General features: G+C 36.5%; 1 pseudogene; it reads right to left on the reverse strand.

Moving 5' to 3' along the window:
* Positions 1-14,896: 14,896 nt before the first annotated feature.
* LOC123457223 lies at positions 14,897-15,010 on the reverse strand (annotated as a pseudogene).
* Between the last annotated feature and the right edge of the window lie 1,870 nt (positions 15,011-16,880).

The raw sequence follows: 16,880 nt of genomic DNA on the forward strand, positions 1-16,880 counted from the left end.
ACACACACAGTTTTAAATATGTAGATAGATAGATATATACTAGATACAGATAAAGAAATACAGAGAAAGAGAGAGAGAGAATGACTGTTCCATGGCCTCTAGTCACTGCAATCAAAATAATCAAGATTCATGTACAATCCTGTGCATGTGGCTTACATGGGTACTGAAGATTTGAACCTTTGTATTGGGATTCACAGAAAAGCACCTTAACTGCTGAACCATCTTTCTATCCATATCAAGGCTTTTCTTCATGATGTAATTCTGACACGAAGTTCAGATTACAGCAAGCCAGACAGGCTTCTCTTCAGATGGCGATGTTTTAGTGCTCTACATTCCACTATCCTGCCACTTCATCTCAGCACTATGTTGCCTTTGGGATCATCCCAGTGGTCAACACCATCTGAAAACAGAAACTTCTCTAACCAGAAGTAAGAGTAGCATTGATACATCAGTATGAACAATAAATGTAGTGCTTTCAGGGCAATTTGGTGAGAGTAATATATGTACTTACCCAGATAAGAGCAGGCTTTATACTCCTAAGGTCCATGATCTCCCCTTTTGATTAGGTTTTCAGTAACAGAGGCATATACTCTCTCCCATAGAGTGGGCCTTCAGTCCAATTAGAGAGCAGTTGGTTTCTCAAAGCAGACATGCCACTATTGCACTCATTCAGTCATTTGGTCTGTATGGCCAAACTTGAGGTTTCCAATATCCACAGTTTTCACTTCTCATGACTTCTATCTCCCATTAGACTGCATACAGTGCAGCTTTTTCCAGCTTTCACTTGGCTTTGCTACAATGGAGAAGGTTTTCTAGTCAACAACCAGTTGATTTCTCCATGTTTTGAATTGTAATGCCCTTCTGCTGGAGTGTTCCTTTAATCAGTATAACATGACCTTCTTTATCATTTACTCAGTAACGTTAGTTTGAAGTCTATGCTGTCAAATATTAGGATATCACCTCCTGCTTGTTTCCTAGGCCCGTGTGCTTGAAATATCATTATCTACCTTTTCATCATAAGGCAGCATGTATCTTTTATTGAGAGATAAATTTCCTGGAGGCAACAAAAGGCCAGATCCTGCTATTCAATCCAGTTTGCAAGCCTGTGTCTTTTGGATGGTGCATTGAGGCCATTGATATTAATAGTTATTATTAAAAATTATGCATTTATTTCTACCATTCTTCTTTTTGTTTGTAGTGTTTCCTGTTTTCCCTTTACTCATTTGTTTTAACTGTTATTTGAGTGTGGTTTATTTTTTCCTATTTCGTCCTGTGTGTGTTTTGCTTTCTCTTTGGCATTAAGAATTCATTCAAGTATTTTCCACAGAGCTGGTTTAGTTGTCATAAGATCCTTTAGCCTGTTTTTGTTGTGGAATGGCCTTAATTCCCCATCAATTGGGAAAAATATCTTTGCAGGAGAAAGGTATTTTGGTTGACAGTCATTATCTTTCAGAACTTGGAAGATATCATTTCAAGCCCTTCTGGCTTTTCAAGTTGTGTTGATTAATCTGCACTTATTCTGATGGGCTTGTCTTTGTAGGCGACTTGCTTCTCTCTTAGTGTTTTCAATATATTTTTATTGGCTTCTGGGTTTAATAGCCTAATTATAACATGGAATGGAGAGGTTTGTTCCAGATTTTGCCTGTTTGGTGTTCTAAAATCTTCTCATATCTGTGTTGGCATTTCTTTCCCAATTTGAGGAAAATTTAAGTCTATGCTTTTGTTGAAAACACCTACTAAGCCTCTGGATTGGAATTCTTCTCCTTCTGTTCTACAATGAATTCTTATGTTTGATCTTTTCATAGTGTCCCAGATATCTTGAAATTTCCATTTATTCTTTGCTATTAGTTTGTATTTCTCTTTGTTGGACTGTATTTGATCTGCCACCTGGTCTTCTATTTTAGATATTCTGTTCTCTCCTTCATCCATTCTAACAGAGAGACTTTCCACTGAAATGTTTATCTGATTGACTGTATTCTTCAGAGTCAGGATTTCAGCCTGGTTTTTCTTCAGTATTTCTACTACCTTATTCATGTCTCATAATAACCTCTTTATTTAATTAAACTAATTTCCTGTGTTCTCTTTCAGAAGTTTGTTTTCTTTAATTCTTTTGTTTTCTACTTTGCTTCCCTTCATTTCTTCTCTGATTTCTTTGAGCATACATACCATCATCTTCTTGAAATCTTTTTCAGGCATTTCATCTAAAACAGTCTCCTTGGTGATCATTTCTGATGGATTGATTGTTTTTCGTGGAATTGTATTGTCTTGATTCTTTGAGTTTCTTCTACCATATTGTGGCAACTTTTGCATCCTGAATTCATTTCATGTTTGTGTTCTACTTATCTGATGATGTGGGATGGGAGAGTTCAGAGTTCTGGAGTTTATTGAACTTTCAGTAGCACTTTAGTTGATCTCAGATCTCTTTCCTTCAGATTCCTTAACTTTGCAAGAAAGCTGATGGAGTTGAAAAATCTGTTGCTTGGTCTCTGCAGTTGCTACTGCTGCATGACACACCAGGAATGTACCACGATTGCCTCAGGGTGTCTCTGGCCATTTTCCTCCTTTATTGTGGGTCATGGTGTCTCTGGCTTCTCCGCTGTGTCTGAGAATAACTTATACTCCTTCTCTGTTCAGAGGAAGGGTGTATTTTGGTGGGGTTTTGCTTAAATCCATCCTTAGGCTGATTTGGTGTGGTTCCTCAGCTGCCATCTTACCTAGAAGCAGTCCTAAATTCTTATTTTTGATGGTCATTGTTTAATAAGTCTGCGACTCTATGAGGGTCATTCATACACTTTTTATTTTTATTTTTAGTCTACTATGGATATTCCTGAGTGCAAGTGATTCATACACCTGCTGGTCATTGAATACAGAGATTAACAACTTTGGCAATTGCTACAGTTGCCTTTACAGTCAAATAACACCATTTCTGAATGATGACAATATCAAAACTTTCTCACCACTCGATGAAATGGATTTCTCCTGCTGTGTACTTGTTCTTGTTAGTCATGGATAACTAAGTTTACATCTAAATGATGGACATTCTTTTGCTTTCTGCTCCGTCTATTACAGCTATTTTTCAACGAAAATTATGTACGTGCTCTTAATATACACTGGATATTTGCTCAATTAGGGTCATTTACACACATGCTGGTAGAATCCAAATAATTAATTATCAGGCTGAAGAGATAGCTTAGCACTTTAAATATTTCACTGCAAAGCATAAGGATACGTTTGACTCTTCAGATTCCAACTAACCAGCCACACGAGGTGATGCATGAGCACAAGATCTCACCTGCCACCAAGGTGGCATATTTATCTGGAATAAAATGCCTGAATCCTTGGTATGCCAATTATGTCTCATGCTTTCTCTCTCACACATAAAAAATCTGCAGAGATTACCTCAAAATAAAAGCAAGAAAGAAAAAAAAATTAACTGTTTTTTTTAAATTTTTTTCTAAATTTTTATTGACATTTTCCATGATTATAAAAAATATTATATGGTAATACCCTCTCCCCCGACTTTCCCCTTTAAAATTCCATTCTCCATTATATCCCCACACCATCTCAATCATTCTACTTACAATACCAACTTATTAAGTACCCTCTTCCCTTCCTTTCTCTTCTCTTTATATCTCCTTTGTAACTTACTGGCCTCTGCTACTAAGTATTTTCCTTCTCACGCAGAAGCCCAATCATCTGTAGCTAGGATCCACATATGAGGGAGAACAGGTGGCGCTCTTGGCTTTCTGGGCCTGGGTTACCTCACTTAGTATAATCCTTTCCAGAAACATCCATTTTTCTGCAGATTTCATAACTTCATTTTTCTTTACTGCTGAGTAGAACTCCATTGTATAAATGTGCCACATCTTCATTATCCACACATCTGTTGAGGGACATCTAGGCTGGTTCCATTTCCCAGCTATTATTAATTGAGCATCAGTAAACATGGTTGAGCATGTACTTCTAAGGAAATGAGATGAGTCCTTTGGACATATGCCTAGGAGTGCTATAGCTGGGTCCTATGGTAGATCAATCTTTAGCTGTTTTAGGAACCTCCACACTGATTTCCACAATGGCTGGACCAGATTGCATTCCCACCAGCAGAGTAGAAGGGTTCCACATCCCCGCCAACATTTATGATCATTTGTTTTCATGATGGTAACCAATCTGACAGGAGTGAGATGGAATCTCAATGTAGTTTTAATCTGCATTTCCATGATGACTAGTGACATAGAACATGTTTTTAGATGCTTATATGCCATTCGTATTTCTTCCTTTGAGAATGCTCTATTTAGCTCCATTGCCCATTTTTGATTGGCTTGTTTGATTTCTTATTATTTAGCTTTTTGAGTTCTTTGTATATCCTAGATATTAATCCTCTATCAGATATATAGCTGGCGAAGATTTTTTCCCATTCTGTAGATTGCCTCTTTGCTTTTTTCAGTGTGTCCTTTGCAGTGCAAAATCTTTGTAATTTCATGAGGTCCCAGTGGTTAATCTGTGGTTTTATTGCCTGAGCAATTGGGGTTGTATTCAGGAAGTCTTTGCCAAGACCAGTATGTTGAAGGGTTTCCCCTACTTTTTCCTCTAGCAGTTTCAAAGTTTCCGGTCTGATGTTAAGGTCTTTAATCCATTTGGACGTAATTCTTGTTCATGGAGAGATAGAAGGATGTATTTTCATCTTTCTACATAAACATATCCAGTTTTCCCAACACCATTTGCTAAAGAGGCTGTCTTTTCTCCAATTTGTATTTTTGGCATTTTTATCAAATATCAGGTGGCTATAGCTACCTGGGCTTACATCCAGGTCCTCTATTCTGTTCCATTGATCTAAATGTCTGCTTTTGTACCAGTACCAAGCTGTTTTTTTTTTTTTACTATGGCTCTGTAGTATAGGTTAAAATCAGGTATGGTGATACCACCAGCCTTATTTTTGTTGCTCAGTATTATTTTAGATATTCGAGGTTTTTTGTGATTCCAAATGAAATTTTGGATTGTTTTTTCTATTTCCATGAAGAATGCCATTGTGATTTTGAGGGGATTGCATTAAATGTGTAGATTGCTTTGGGTAAGATTGTCATTTTCACAATATTGATGCTTCCAATCCAGGAACAAAGGATGTTTTTCCACTTCCTAGTGTCTTCTGCAATTTCTCACTTCACTGTTTTAAAGTTCTCATTGTAGAGATAGTTTATTTCCTTGGTTAGGTTCATTCCAAGGTGCTTTATTTTTTGGGGGGTGCAATTGTGAATGGGAGTGATTCTCTGATTTCATGCTCTCTGTGTTTGTTGTTAGCATATATGAAGGCTACTGATTTCTGTGTATTTATTTTGTATCCTGCTACATGGCTGTATGTTTTTATCAGCTATAACAGTTTGCTAGTAGAGTTTTTAGGGTCCTTCATGTATAGAATGATGTCATCTGCAAATAATGATAACTTGATCTCTTCCTTTCCAATTTGTATCCCTTATATGTGTGTCTCTTGTCTTATTGCTATGGCTAAGACTTCCATAACTATATTAAATAAAAGTCAGGACAGTGGAAACCCTTGTCTTCTTCCTGATTTTAGTTGAAAAGCTTCCAGTTTTTCCTCATTAAGTAATATGTTGGCTGTAGGCTTGTCATAAATAGCCTTCATTATATTGAGATGTGTTCCTTCTATTCCCAGTCTCTGTAGGACTTTTATCATGAAGGGATGTTGGATTTTGTCAAACTCTTTCTCTGCCTCTAATGAGATGATCATGTGATTTTTGTCCTCCAACCCGTTTATGTAATGTATTACATTTATACATTTGTGTATATTGAACCATCCCTGCATCTCTGGGATAAAGCCTACTTGGTCAGGGTGAGCGATCTTTTTGATATACTCTTGTATTCTGTTTCCCAATATTTTGTTGAGAATTTTTCCATCTATGTTTATGAGGGATATTTGTCTGTAATTTTCTTTTTTTTTTCTGTCTTTGTCTGGTTTTGGTATCAGGGTGATGCTAGCTTCATAGAAGGAGTTTGGTAGAATTACTTCTTTTTCTATTTCCTGGAAAAGCTTAAGAAGCAATGGTGTTAGCTCTTCCTTAAAAGTCTGGTAAAATTCAGCAGTGAATCCATCTGGGCCTGGGCATTTTTTAGTTGGGAGACTTTTGATAACTGTTCGGATCCCCATACATCTTATAGGTCTATTTAGGTGATTAATCTCATCTTGATTTAATTTGGCAGGTCATATAAATCAAGGAACTCATCCATTACTTTCTGGTTTTCACACTTTGTGGAGTATAGGCTTTTATAGTATGTACCTCTGATTTTTTTTTTTTTTAATTTGTCTGGCGTCTGTTGTGATGTTACCTTTTTCATCTTTAATTTTATTAATTTGTGTCTCTCTTTCTTTTGGTCAGCTTTGCTAAGGGTTTATCAATCTTGTTTATCCTTTCAAATCACCACCACTTTGTTTCATTAATTCTTTGGATTGTTTTTGTTGTTGTTGTTTCTATTTCATTAATTTCTGCCCTAATCTTTATTATTTCTTCCCATCTACTGATTTTTGGTTTGCCTTGTTCTTCTTTTTCCAAGGCTTTAAGGTGAAGCATTAGGTCGTTTATTTGTGACCTTTCTAATTTCTAAATATAGGCACTTAAAGCTATAATATTACCTCTTAGGACTGCCTTCATTGTGTCCCAGAGATTTTTGTGTGTTGTGTTCTCATTATCTTTTGACTCTGTAAATTTTTTTGATTTCTTCATTGAACCATTCATCATTTCGTAGTGTATTGTTTAGTTTCCATGATTTTGTGTAAGCTCTATAGCCTTTCTTGCTATTGATTTGTAGTTTCAATCCACTGTGGTCAGATAGAGTGTAAAGAATTATTTCGGGCTGGAGAGATGGCTTAGAGGTTAAGCACTTGCCAGTGAAGCCTAAGGACCCCGGTTCGAGGCTCGGCTCCCCAGGTCCCACGTTAGCCAGATGCACAAGGGGGCGCACGCGTCCGGAATTCGTTTGCAGAGGCTGGAAGCCCTGGCGCGCCCATTCTCTCTCTCTCCCTCTATCTGTCTTTCTCTCTGTGTCTGTTTCTCTCAAATAAATAAATAAATATATAAATAAATAAATAAATAAATAAATAAAAGAATTATTTCAATTTTCCTATATTTGTTAATATTTGCTTTGTGTCCTAATATATGGTCTATTTTTCTTTTTTCTTTTTCTTTTTTGGTTTTTTGAGGTAGGGTCTCACTCTAGCTCAGGCTGACTTGGAATTCACTCTGTAGTCTCAATGTGGCCTCAAACTCTCTGAGATCCTACCTCTGCCTCCCGAGTGCTGCAATTAAAGTCGTGCACCACCACACCTGGCAATATGTTCTATTTTAGAGAATGTTCCATGTGCTGCTGAAAAGAATGTATATTCTGCAGCATTTCATGAAATATCCTGTATGTATGTTAGGTCCTTTCCTACTATGACCTCGTTTAGTCCAGATGCCTCTCTGTTTATTTTCTCCTTGGATGACCTGTCAATTAATGAGAATGAGTTGTTGAAGGCACCCACTACCACTGTGTTTGGTGTTATCTGTGACCTTAGTTCTAATAATGTTTGTTTGATGAATTTGGGTGCCGGCGTGTTAGGTGCATATATGTTTAGGATTGTAATATCCTCCGGTTGGAGTGTGCCCTTAATCAGTATAAAGTGATCGTCCTTATCTTTCTTGACTAACCTTGGACTGAAGTCTGACTTGTCAGATATTAGGATAGCAACCCCTGCTTGTTTCCTAGGCCCATTTGCTTGAAACACTGTTTTCCAACTTTTCACCCTAAGATAATGTCTATCCTTTCTAGAAAGGTGAGTTTCTTGGAGACCACAAATTGTAGGATCCTCCTTTTTACCCAGTCTGCAAACCTATGTCTTTTGGTTGGGGCCTTGAGGCAATTGATATTAAGTGATATTGTTGAAAGGTATGTATTTATGTTTGCCATTTTTTTGTGGTTCCGGTTCTACCTTTGTTCTCTTGTGTTAATTAGTATTTGAGTATTGCTTGTTTTTCCTAGGTTGCTTATATATGTGCTTTTCCTTCTCTTCGGCATGGTGGATTCTTTCAAGTATTTTCTGTAGAGCTGGTTTTGTCTTCAAATACTCCTTTAACCTGCTTTTGTCATGGAATGTCCTTATTTCTCCATCTATTTGAATGGATAACTTTGCAGGATAAAGTAACCGTGGTTGACAGTTGTTATCTTTCAGAACTTGGAATACATCACTCCAAGCCCTTCTGTCTTTTAAAGTTTGTGTTGAATAATCTGCTGTAGTCATGATGGGCTTGCCTTTGTAGGTAACTTGATTTTTCTCTCTATCTGCTTTCAATATTTTTCTTTGGATTGTGTGTTTGGTAGTTTGACTATAATATGTCAAGTAAAGCTTCTTTCCAAGTTTTCTCTGGTGTTCTAATAGCTTCCTATATCTGCACTGACACCTGTATCCCAATTTGGGGGAAGTTTTCTTCTATGATTTTGTTGAGGATGCCTACTATGCCTTTGGAGTGAGATTCTTCTCCTTCTACTATGCCCTGAATTCTTATGTTTGATCTTTTCATACTGTCCCAAATATCTTGAAATTCCCACTCATACTTTTCTATTAGTTTGTCTTTCTTTCTGTTGGACTGCATCAGATCTGCCACCTGGTCTTCTAGCTTAGATATTCTATCCTGTCCTTCATCCATTCTACTGGTGACATATTCTACAGAGATTTTTATTTCATTATCTGTGTTCTTCATTTCTAGTAATTCTGATTGGTTTTTCCTTATTATTTCTATTTCCTTATTTACGTCTTGTATTGCCTTCTTTATTTCATTAAATTGATGTCCTGCATCTTCTTTGATTCTTTTGATTTCCTCTTTCATTCCTTTGATTTGTTCTTTGATTTCTTTGAACATATTTACCATAATTTTTTTTTGGAATCTTTCTTTTCTACTGCTGAAGCCGAGGCGCCACTGCCGGAGCTGCTTCGGCCTGCTTGTGTGGGTTCTGGATGCTCTGGGACACTCCTACTTCTCTGCTGCCATTTTAATTTCTCATACACCTCACTTTTTAGTAAATGTGTGTATTTTCCTGGGTTTTCTTTGGCCTTTTCTTCCCTAGGCTGCTTTTGTGTGGCTGCTATGCCACCATCTTAACCAGAAGCTAAAAATCTAATTCTTAATGGTAGCATTTCTACTGGTTCATTTTTGAGTTACAAAGTCTGTCTCTCAATGAGGGTAATCTGTACAAGTCTTTATCAAGATTTTTGTTAAGGCTATTAATTACAGAGGGTACTTCCAGGACTTACTGTTCAGAGACTACTATACTAGTTTCTAAAGGAAAAAGCATATGTTCCCTTTCTCTTCAGAGTATACTAAGGATATTTCCCACTGAATCAAATACTCCACTTGCTACTGAAAGTAAGCTAAAAGTGTTCATTGAGTTCTCAGTATTCATGTATGTTCATCAATGTTATTGACATACAGATTTCTTTTTTCACATTTCTTCTTCCTGATTATTGTGTCATAAAAACGGTAACTAGTTTAGAGATATTACACAGTTTATATCTTTTTTATGTCATTTAGAGTAAATGACAAAAATAACCACTGTTTAAATGATTTTTTTTTAAAGAGAGACAGAGAAAGGCAAAAAGAGAGAAAGAGAGGGAGGGAATGGACACACCAGGGCCCTCAGCTCCTGCTAACGACCTCAAGACATGTGTGGTGTGTTGTGGTGCATGATCAAGATTGCATGCTTGCATCACTGTGCATCTGGGTACATGGGACCTGGAGATTCAAATAGTAGTTCTTAGGGTTCACAGAGAGCACCTTAACTACAAAGCCATCTCTTCAGCCTGAAAATAATTTTTTGATAGAATTTTCTATATTTCAGCACTGAAGGAAACTCTTACCTTTGCTTTAACAAAGATTTTCTTTAGCCAATTCAGTCTTGGTAACATTTAAAAATCTACAGTTTTCTAATACTTCCTTATCCTTGATAAGCTTGAAGTGCACAGAGGTTTGTGTTTATTGGTTGTGTACACTGAATTATTTTTCTTATACAGACTAACAGTTTGTTAAATAGCTCTTTGTATTAATAAAGATCTCATGTTTACATGTTGTTTATCACAAGGAAATTCTAATTACATCATTTATTTTTGTCTCCTCGTTTTCAGAGCTAGTCATTTTTTGTTTTGAATATGTTATATGAGAATAATGCATGCTTTATGTTTAGGACCATTTGTTAATTTCTACAATGATATATATCTCTGTCTAAGGACTGTATTTGTGTTCATTGTTCACTTTTTCAGAATCAATGGAATTGAGAGCTAGGGAAGCTTGTTAGAGAAGAACTTGTATTGTTTGTGTGTACTATTGGCATACATGCATTGTTTCTTCATGTATGTGATTGTAATAGAGCAAACTAGGACTATTTTAAGAAGCAATCTAGTGTTTTGTTTGGTTTTAGACAAAGGGTCTGTCCCTGTGGTAGTGAAATATACAGTTAGGTAGCTGGACTCTCTGATGAGTTCCAGAATTCCTCTTACATCCGTACCACCAGTAGTGGGAAAACCAAGATATGTGGACCCACATGGTTTTTACACATATGCAGATGATTAAGTTTTTATTCATTTAATCTCATGAATTACACACTAATGGATTTCTACACTTTTAAGAATGTTTATTTCTCTCATAAATACTTCACTACAAATTTTCCTGGACCTAATTCTTATTGGTTGGCTTTAAAAAAAAATTTTTTTTGGTACAAAATAGCATGGTTTTCATAAATTAAACTTTTGTAAATTTCTGCTTCCATTTTTCTTTGTGTCTTAATATTGCTACTAAATCTGATGTCAATGCTTAAAAAAAATCCTGTGTAATCATGATATGTAAAGAAACCAATGTAGATATGTACATCCTCAAGTTTATGATGAGTGGTAAGACATTGGCAACTTTTCGTTTGTCTCTCAGGAATATTTTACATTTTGCTGTAGAGTGAAGTGAATATATGTGAAATCTGAGGTAGAAGTTCAATCCTCCTTGGTGAGTTGTCTCTAGTTGGTTGCTGTAGTTGGTGGTGGTGGTTTTTGAGGTAGTGACTCACTGTATTGTAGACTGACATGGAATTCACTATGTACTCTCAGCCTGGCCTTGCACTCATGGCACTCCTCCGCCCTCTGCAACCCAAGTGCTGGGACTAGAGGCATGGACAACAATCACCAGATCTCAGCTCACTTTTCAGGATTCAGTAACATGCTAACTATTAACCTCTTTGTCATATAATCCATATACTTCCTGATTTTTCAATAATAAATGTGACAAAACACAGGCAATACTATTTATTCAAAATTTTGCACATTTTTTCTACTTCAAATTGACTTGATTTTACCTCTTATTTCTCCACCACCAAATGTGGCTTTTCTAAAATGAAAAAGACAAAAGAAATGTATCCAAAGTGTGATAAGGACTATGAGGTGGGGCCAGATCATCTAAGTTCCAGTAATAAACTTTTTATTCAGCGTGCATTGACAGTTATAAGAAATCAATTCATTTAATCTCAGAGGGAGCTACTAATACTAAAATCAGCAATGGGAAATACATGGACAGGGCAGACTGGGTGAAGGATCAGAAATACTCAAACATGAGTACAATCTGGAACGAAAGATGATTACAAGTCTGTAGTTTTTTTATTATTTATTTATTTGAGAGCGACAGACACAGAGAGAAGGACAGATAGAGGGAGAGAGAGAATGGGCGCGCCAGGGCTTCCAGCCACTGCAAACGAACTCCAGACGCGTGCGCCCCTTGTGCATCTGGCTAACGTGGGACCTGGGGAACCGAGCCTCGAACTGGGGTCCTCAGGCTTCCCAGGCAAGCGCTTAACCGCTAAGCCATCTCTCCAGCCCAAGTCTGTAGTTTTTGATTCTGCTTCCATAGAGACCTACTTGCTGCAAGCAATGTGAATCTTCTTATAACCTGGGGAATTATAAGTGATGGTTATTTACATGGATGTGAGGGGATATTGAGAACATCATCAGTGTCAGGGTATAAAGAAAATCATATGGGTGTTGTTTGAACATGGGCAATATGAATGAATGTATTCTCATGAATAAAAACTAACACCAAAGGGCACTGTCTTTGGGTTATCAAGTACGTTTATGCTGGCATATTTTCCAGGGTCTACTACTTCACATGACTTTTCTTGTCATGATAGAAGTGTGAGATTCTGTGTATATAGTGATGTCCAAGTCACACCTCTAGGCCATGCATGGCGATGATGAGCCTCATTGAATTATTGTAAATATGCTGTCAATGTGATGTCTACATTCAAAGGAGTATTAAAATGCCTAATAATCATTTCAGATTTCATTTTTATTAAATTAATTATTTTTTTTCTTCATTTAATGAAAATCACTATTTAAACAGGACTAATTTCACATTACATTAATTATAAATATTTCACTAATGCACCATTTATTTCATGTTTTTATATTAATAATTTTTTTAATTATTTTTATTTATTTATTTGAGAGCTACAGACAGAGAGAGAAAGAGTAAGATAGAGAGAATGGGCGTGTCAGGGCCTCCAGCCATTGCAAACGAATTCCAGATCTTTTTCGCCCCCTTGTGCATCTGGTTAACATGGGTCCTGGGGAATCGAGCCTCAAACCTGGGTTCTTAGACTTCACAGGGAAGTGCTTAACTGCTAAGCCATCTCTCCAGCCCTGTATTAAAAGGTTTTGTTTTTAAGATTGAATTGACTTCAAATGCTATTTAGCTTGAACATTTGAATAGTTGTGAGAGCCATGTTTCTACTTACACAGTCAATATCTCCATTTTGGACATGTGTCTGTAAAATACAAAAAAGAGGATAAAGTGGTATTACATTCACTTCATAAATGAGAAATCTTTAATCATAAGTATTCTGAATGAGAAATGGCCATCAGAGGATGACAGAGATTCTTTAATCTTTATTTTCCCATGATAGCCCAAGAGTGATTCACCTGTCTTGGTGACATCCAGGATATTTTGAGTTGCAATTTGCTTGTCACTAATAATCTTGTTATACTCTTTCTGTGTCTCTTCACTGATAATGTGGCATTTTGCTGAATTTTATGGAATAGAAGTCAGAAAATATGGCTATTAGATTCCTTTCTAAACACAAAACCCATCCTACTTTATAAACCATAGGTTGATCAAGCTTTATTTTCCCAATGGCACATCATGCTTTCTGTTCATTATCCCCTTTATGTTGGTAATGTAACCCAGCAAGGACAACTTAATTGGAGATCAATTCATACATTCAGGTTTATGTCATTTTTCTAGATTTTGGAAAAATGGCATGAAAGTAATTTTGTCTCTCATATTTTTACTTCAAAAGGTAAGGAACGCTGTAAAGCACATTTGGAAATTTGTGATGATTGGATCTGAATGTGTCAATGACACTGTTTCTGTTGTGTCCCAGTCTATGTTATGGAATCTACTCTCTACTCTTTATGTAACAAAATAAATGAAAGGAGAAATCACTAAAGAGCTCACATAGTCCATGGGTTATACTATAGAGTTTCTAAAAGTTTTATAGTCAATTTCCACACATACACAAAATATTCCCTGGCATTATCCCCCTTGCTCTCCCTCCTCTTAAATCTCCCTATTTTCTGAATCTCTTCTTGTGAACAACAACAAAAAAAGAAAATACAAAGGGAAAAACTTAACATCAAGTTTGACAGAATAAAATTTAGTTCTATTATAGAAGAGATGTGACGTTCACATCAGAAAACATAAAATGATGCCACTATTTTTCTCTTGTAGAGATAGCCCCAGTCCAACATCCTTTCCTGTGTTAGGTGATAATCTTGAAGGCCTCCATCAAACAGTGCTCAATCATGACCTCACACATCGTCCTGATCTTCAGTGTGAGAATGAGTTTTGGACATTGTTATATTCATGGTGTGTGTGTGTGTGTGTGTGTGTGTGTGTGTGTGTGTAAATATGTATGTGGAGTATTCTGAGTCTTACTTGGGGGTGAGATCCTTCAATCTTTATGTGGATGTCTGTACAAGAAGAGTGGCTATAATTTTGTTTCAAAAGTAGAGTATACAGCATGATTCACATAATTATGAGTTTCAGAGAGGCACTGATGCAAAAATACACAGAAAGTAACCAATGAAACAGAGAATTACCTATGCTTTATAAAGTTGTGGTAAGGTTTTCTCTTCTTTTTGTTTTGTTTGTTTTTGAACTTAAGAACCCTTTCTAATCCAGGCACACCTGAAATTCAATATGTAGTCTCAGGGTGCCTAGAACTCAGTACCTCTGCCTCCAGAGTGCTGGGATTAAAGGTGTGTGCCACAATGCCCACCTCAAGTTATGGTAAGATTTTAAGACACATGTGAACACATTCCTATACCAGGTTAGATCATGAAAAAATGAATACACATCTCATAACTCATCTCCAAAGTACCAAAACATCCCCAAAACATAATCAAACTGAATACTTACACAAAACTACAAACACATCTTGATGATTATATTGATCATAAAAATAGTGAAAATGTAATATCATTGAATTGGTTGAGACAAAATCCACTGAGAAGTAATTCACCTTTGGGACTGAGAAGAAATATGTTTTCAAGATTATACAACAGTACCATATCTTCTACTAATTTGATATGTCTATTTTTTTATTTAAAATGTGAAAGACATGAGTAGAAAAGATGGCTTAGTGGTAAAGACATTCATCTGCAAAGCCAAAGAACCATGGTTTGATTTCCTAGGATACACTTAGGTCAAATGAACGAGCTGGCACATGTATCTGGACTTTGCAGTAGTTGGAGTCCCTGGGATGCTAATTCTCTCTCTCTCTCTTTCTCCTCTTTCTCTTTCAAATGAATAAAAAAAATAAGTAAAATATGGACCGCTTCAAGAGTTTGTTTGCCACTCTAAAACAGGGGCCATGGTGATCTAATCTGTATCATTCCAATTTTAGTAAATTTACCACTTCAACCACCTCATCGTAAATAAAAACTGTCTCTAATTCAACATACACCAAATATCCTACTTACAAAAGTTATGAAGATTAATAATTGTAGGATGTATTGAGGTAATTTTAAGTCCAGGTGGTTAATTCCAGGCACATGAGCAATTATTTGGTTGCATCACATTCAAATTAGGGTCATTTAAAATCTAACTAATGGGCAGAAGAGATAGCTTAGTGGTTAACACACTTGCCTTTGAGACCTGAGTTCTCAGGTTCTATTCCCCAGTACCCTCATCAGAGAGGTGTAGAAATTGGTGCATGCATCTTGATTTTCTTTGGAGTGACTAGAGATGCTGGAGTTCCCATATTATCTTTCCCTCTTTAGTAAATAAATTAAAAAATAAATAAAAGTCTTAATTGCTGAGTGCCTAAGAACAGCAGTGATATGAATGAAAGTTGGGATGACCTTACTGGAATAGATTAACTACATTAGTCATTTAATAAGGGTCTGGGTAAAACATAGTCTTCATATAATAATATTTTTTTTAAACACACTGGCGAAACAAGCAAGGGTGATGTTTTCCTGTGAACTGGATACCAGCACAAGGGGGAAGGTGACCAACACAGAGAAGAATCAATGCCTACCATATCAGAGAGCCAGAGCCTCAGAGGCCCCCAACACCTCAGCACTGAAGCAGACCAAAAATGAACCCAACATGGCTCAGGGAAATTTTGCGGAAGAGGGGGCGGAAATAATGTCAGAGTCACATGTTGGGTCATGATTTGCAGAGGCATTTATCATACCAATAACTGTGGGCTAGCTCCACAAGCACGACCCATTTTCATCAACAAGGAGGGTCCAATGGGAGGGGGTAGATCACAGATGAGCCTAAACAATGTTACCAAACTGCCTGTATTTACTGAAAAGAAAACTAATAAATTAAATTAAAAAAAAAGAAAACAAAAAATTATATGCAGATTAAGCTTTGATAAAAAACATAGTAGATATATCCAGAAAAGGAAATATGTGGCCATTTTGTTTGTTTGCCTTAAAAATCCTATACTGGAACTGCATTAACTAATGACCCAAACTTGAAAAACTATGGCTAGATAGTGTATACTTAAAAATATATTTGTTTATATATTTTAGCAGAGTGGGTGAAAGAGATAGAGAGAGGGATGAAAGGAGAGAGAGTGAGAGAGAGAGTGATTGAGAATGGTCAAGCTAGGTCTTCCAACCATTGCAAATGAGCTCCAGATGTACCCTCTGAATACACTCTGAATCTGGCTTTGAGTGGGCACTGAGTAATTAAACTTTGGTCCTTGGGCTTTGAAGTTCCTTAACCTCTGATCCATCTCACCAGCTCTCTTTTAAAATATTTATTTACTTATTTAAAAATATTTATTTATTAGGCTGGGCATGGTAGTGCATGCCTTTAATTCCAACACTCAGGAGGAAGAAATAGGAGGACTGTTGTGAGTTAAAGGCTGTACTGAGAGTACATAGTGAATTCAAGATCAGCCCCTATTTCAAAACACCTCTCAAAAAAAATTGATTGATTCATTCATTCATTCATTTCAGAATGAAATATTGAGAAGGAAACAGTTAGAGAGAATTTTGTTGGACAATATTAACTCTAAATACTGACATTTTATATGAATGATCAAAGTACCTATGGGTACATTGTCAATACTGAATAAAGTTGCAGTCATTTCATCAGTCCATGGATTTCCCACAAATTGTAATCAAGAACATGCAACAGCTTGAAATCATGGAGGACATAAACTGTCATGTGTTGATCACATCAAATCCCATAGGACAACCTTACAATGTGATGTAAATCATAAATCCTGGGGTCTCTGTATGAGTTTGCATTAGGAGGACTTTGCCTTGCTTTTACAACTGTGAG

Source organism: Jaculus jaculus, assembly GCF_020740685.1.
Source record: "Jaculus jaculus isolate mJacJac1 chromosome Y unlocalized genomic scaffold, mJacJac1.mat.Y.cur SUPER_Y_unloc_3, whole genome shotgun sequence".
Lineage (NCBI taxonomy): Eukaryota > Metazoa > Chordata > Mammalia > Rodentia > Dipodidae > Jaculus > Jaculus jaculus.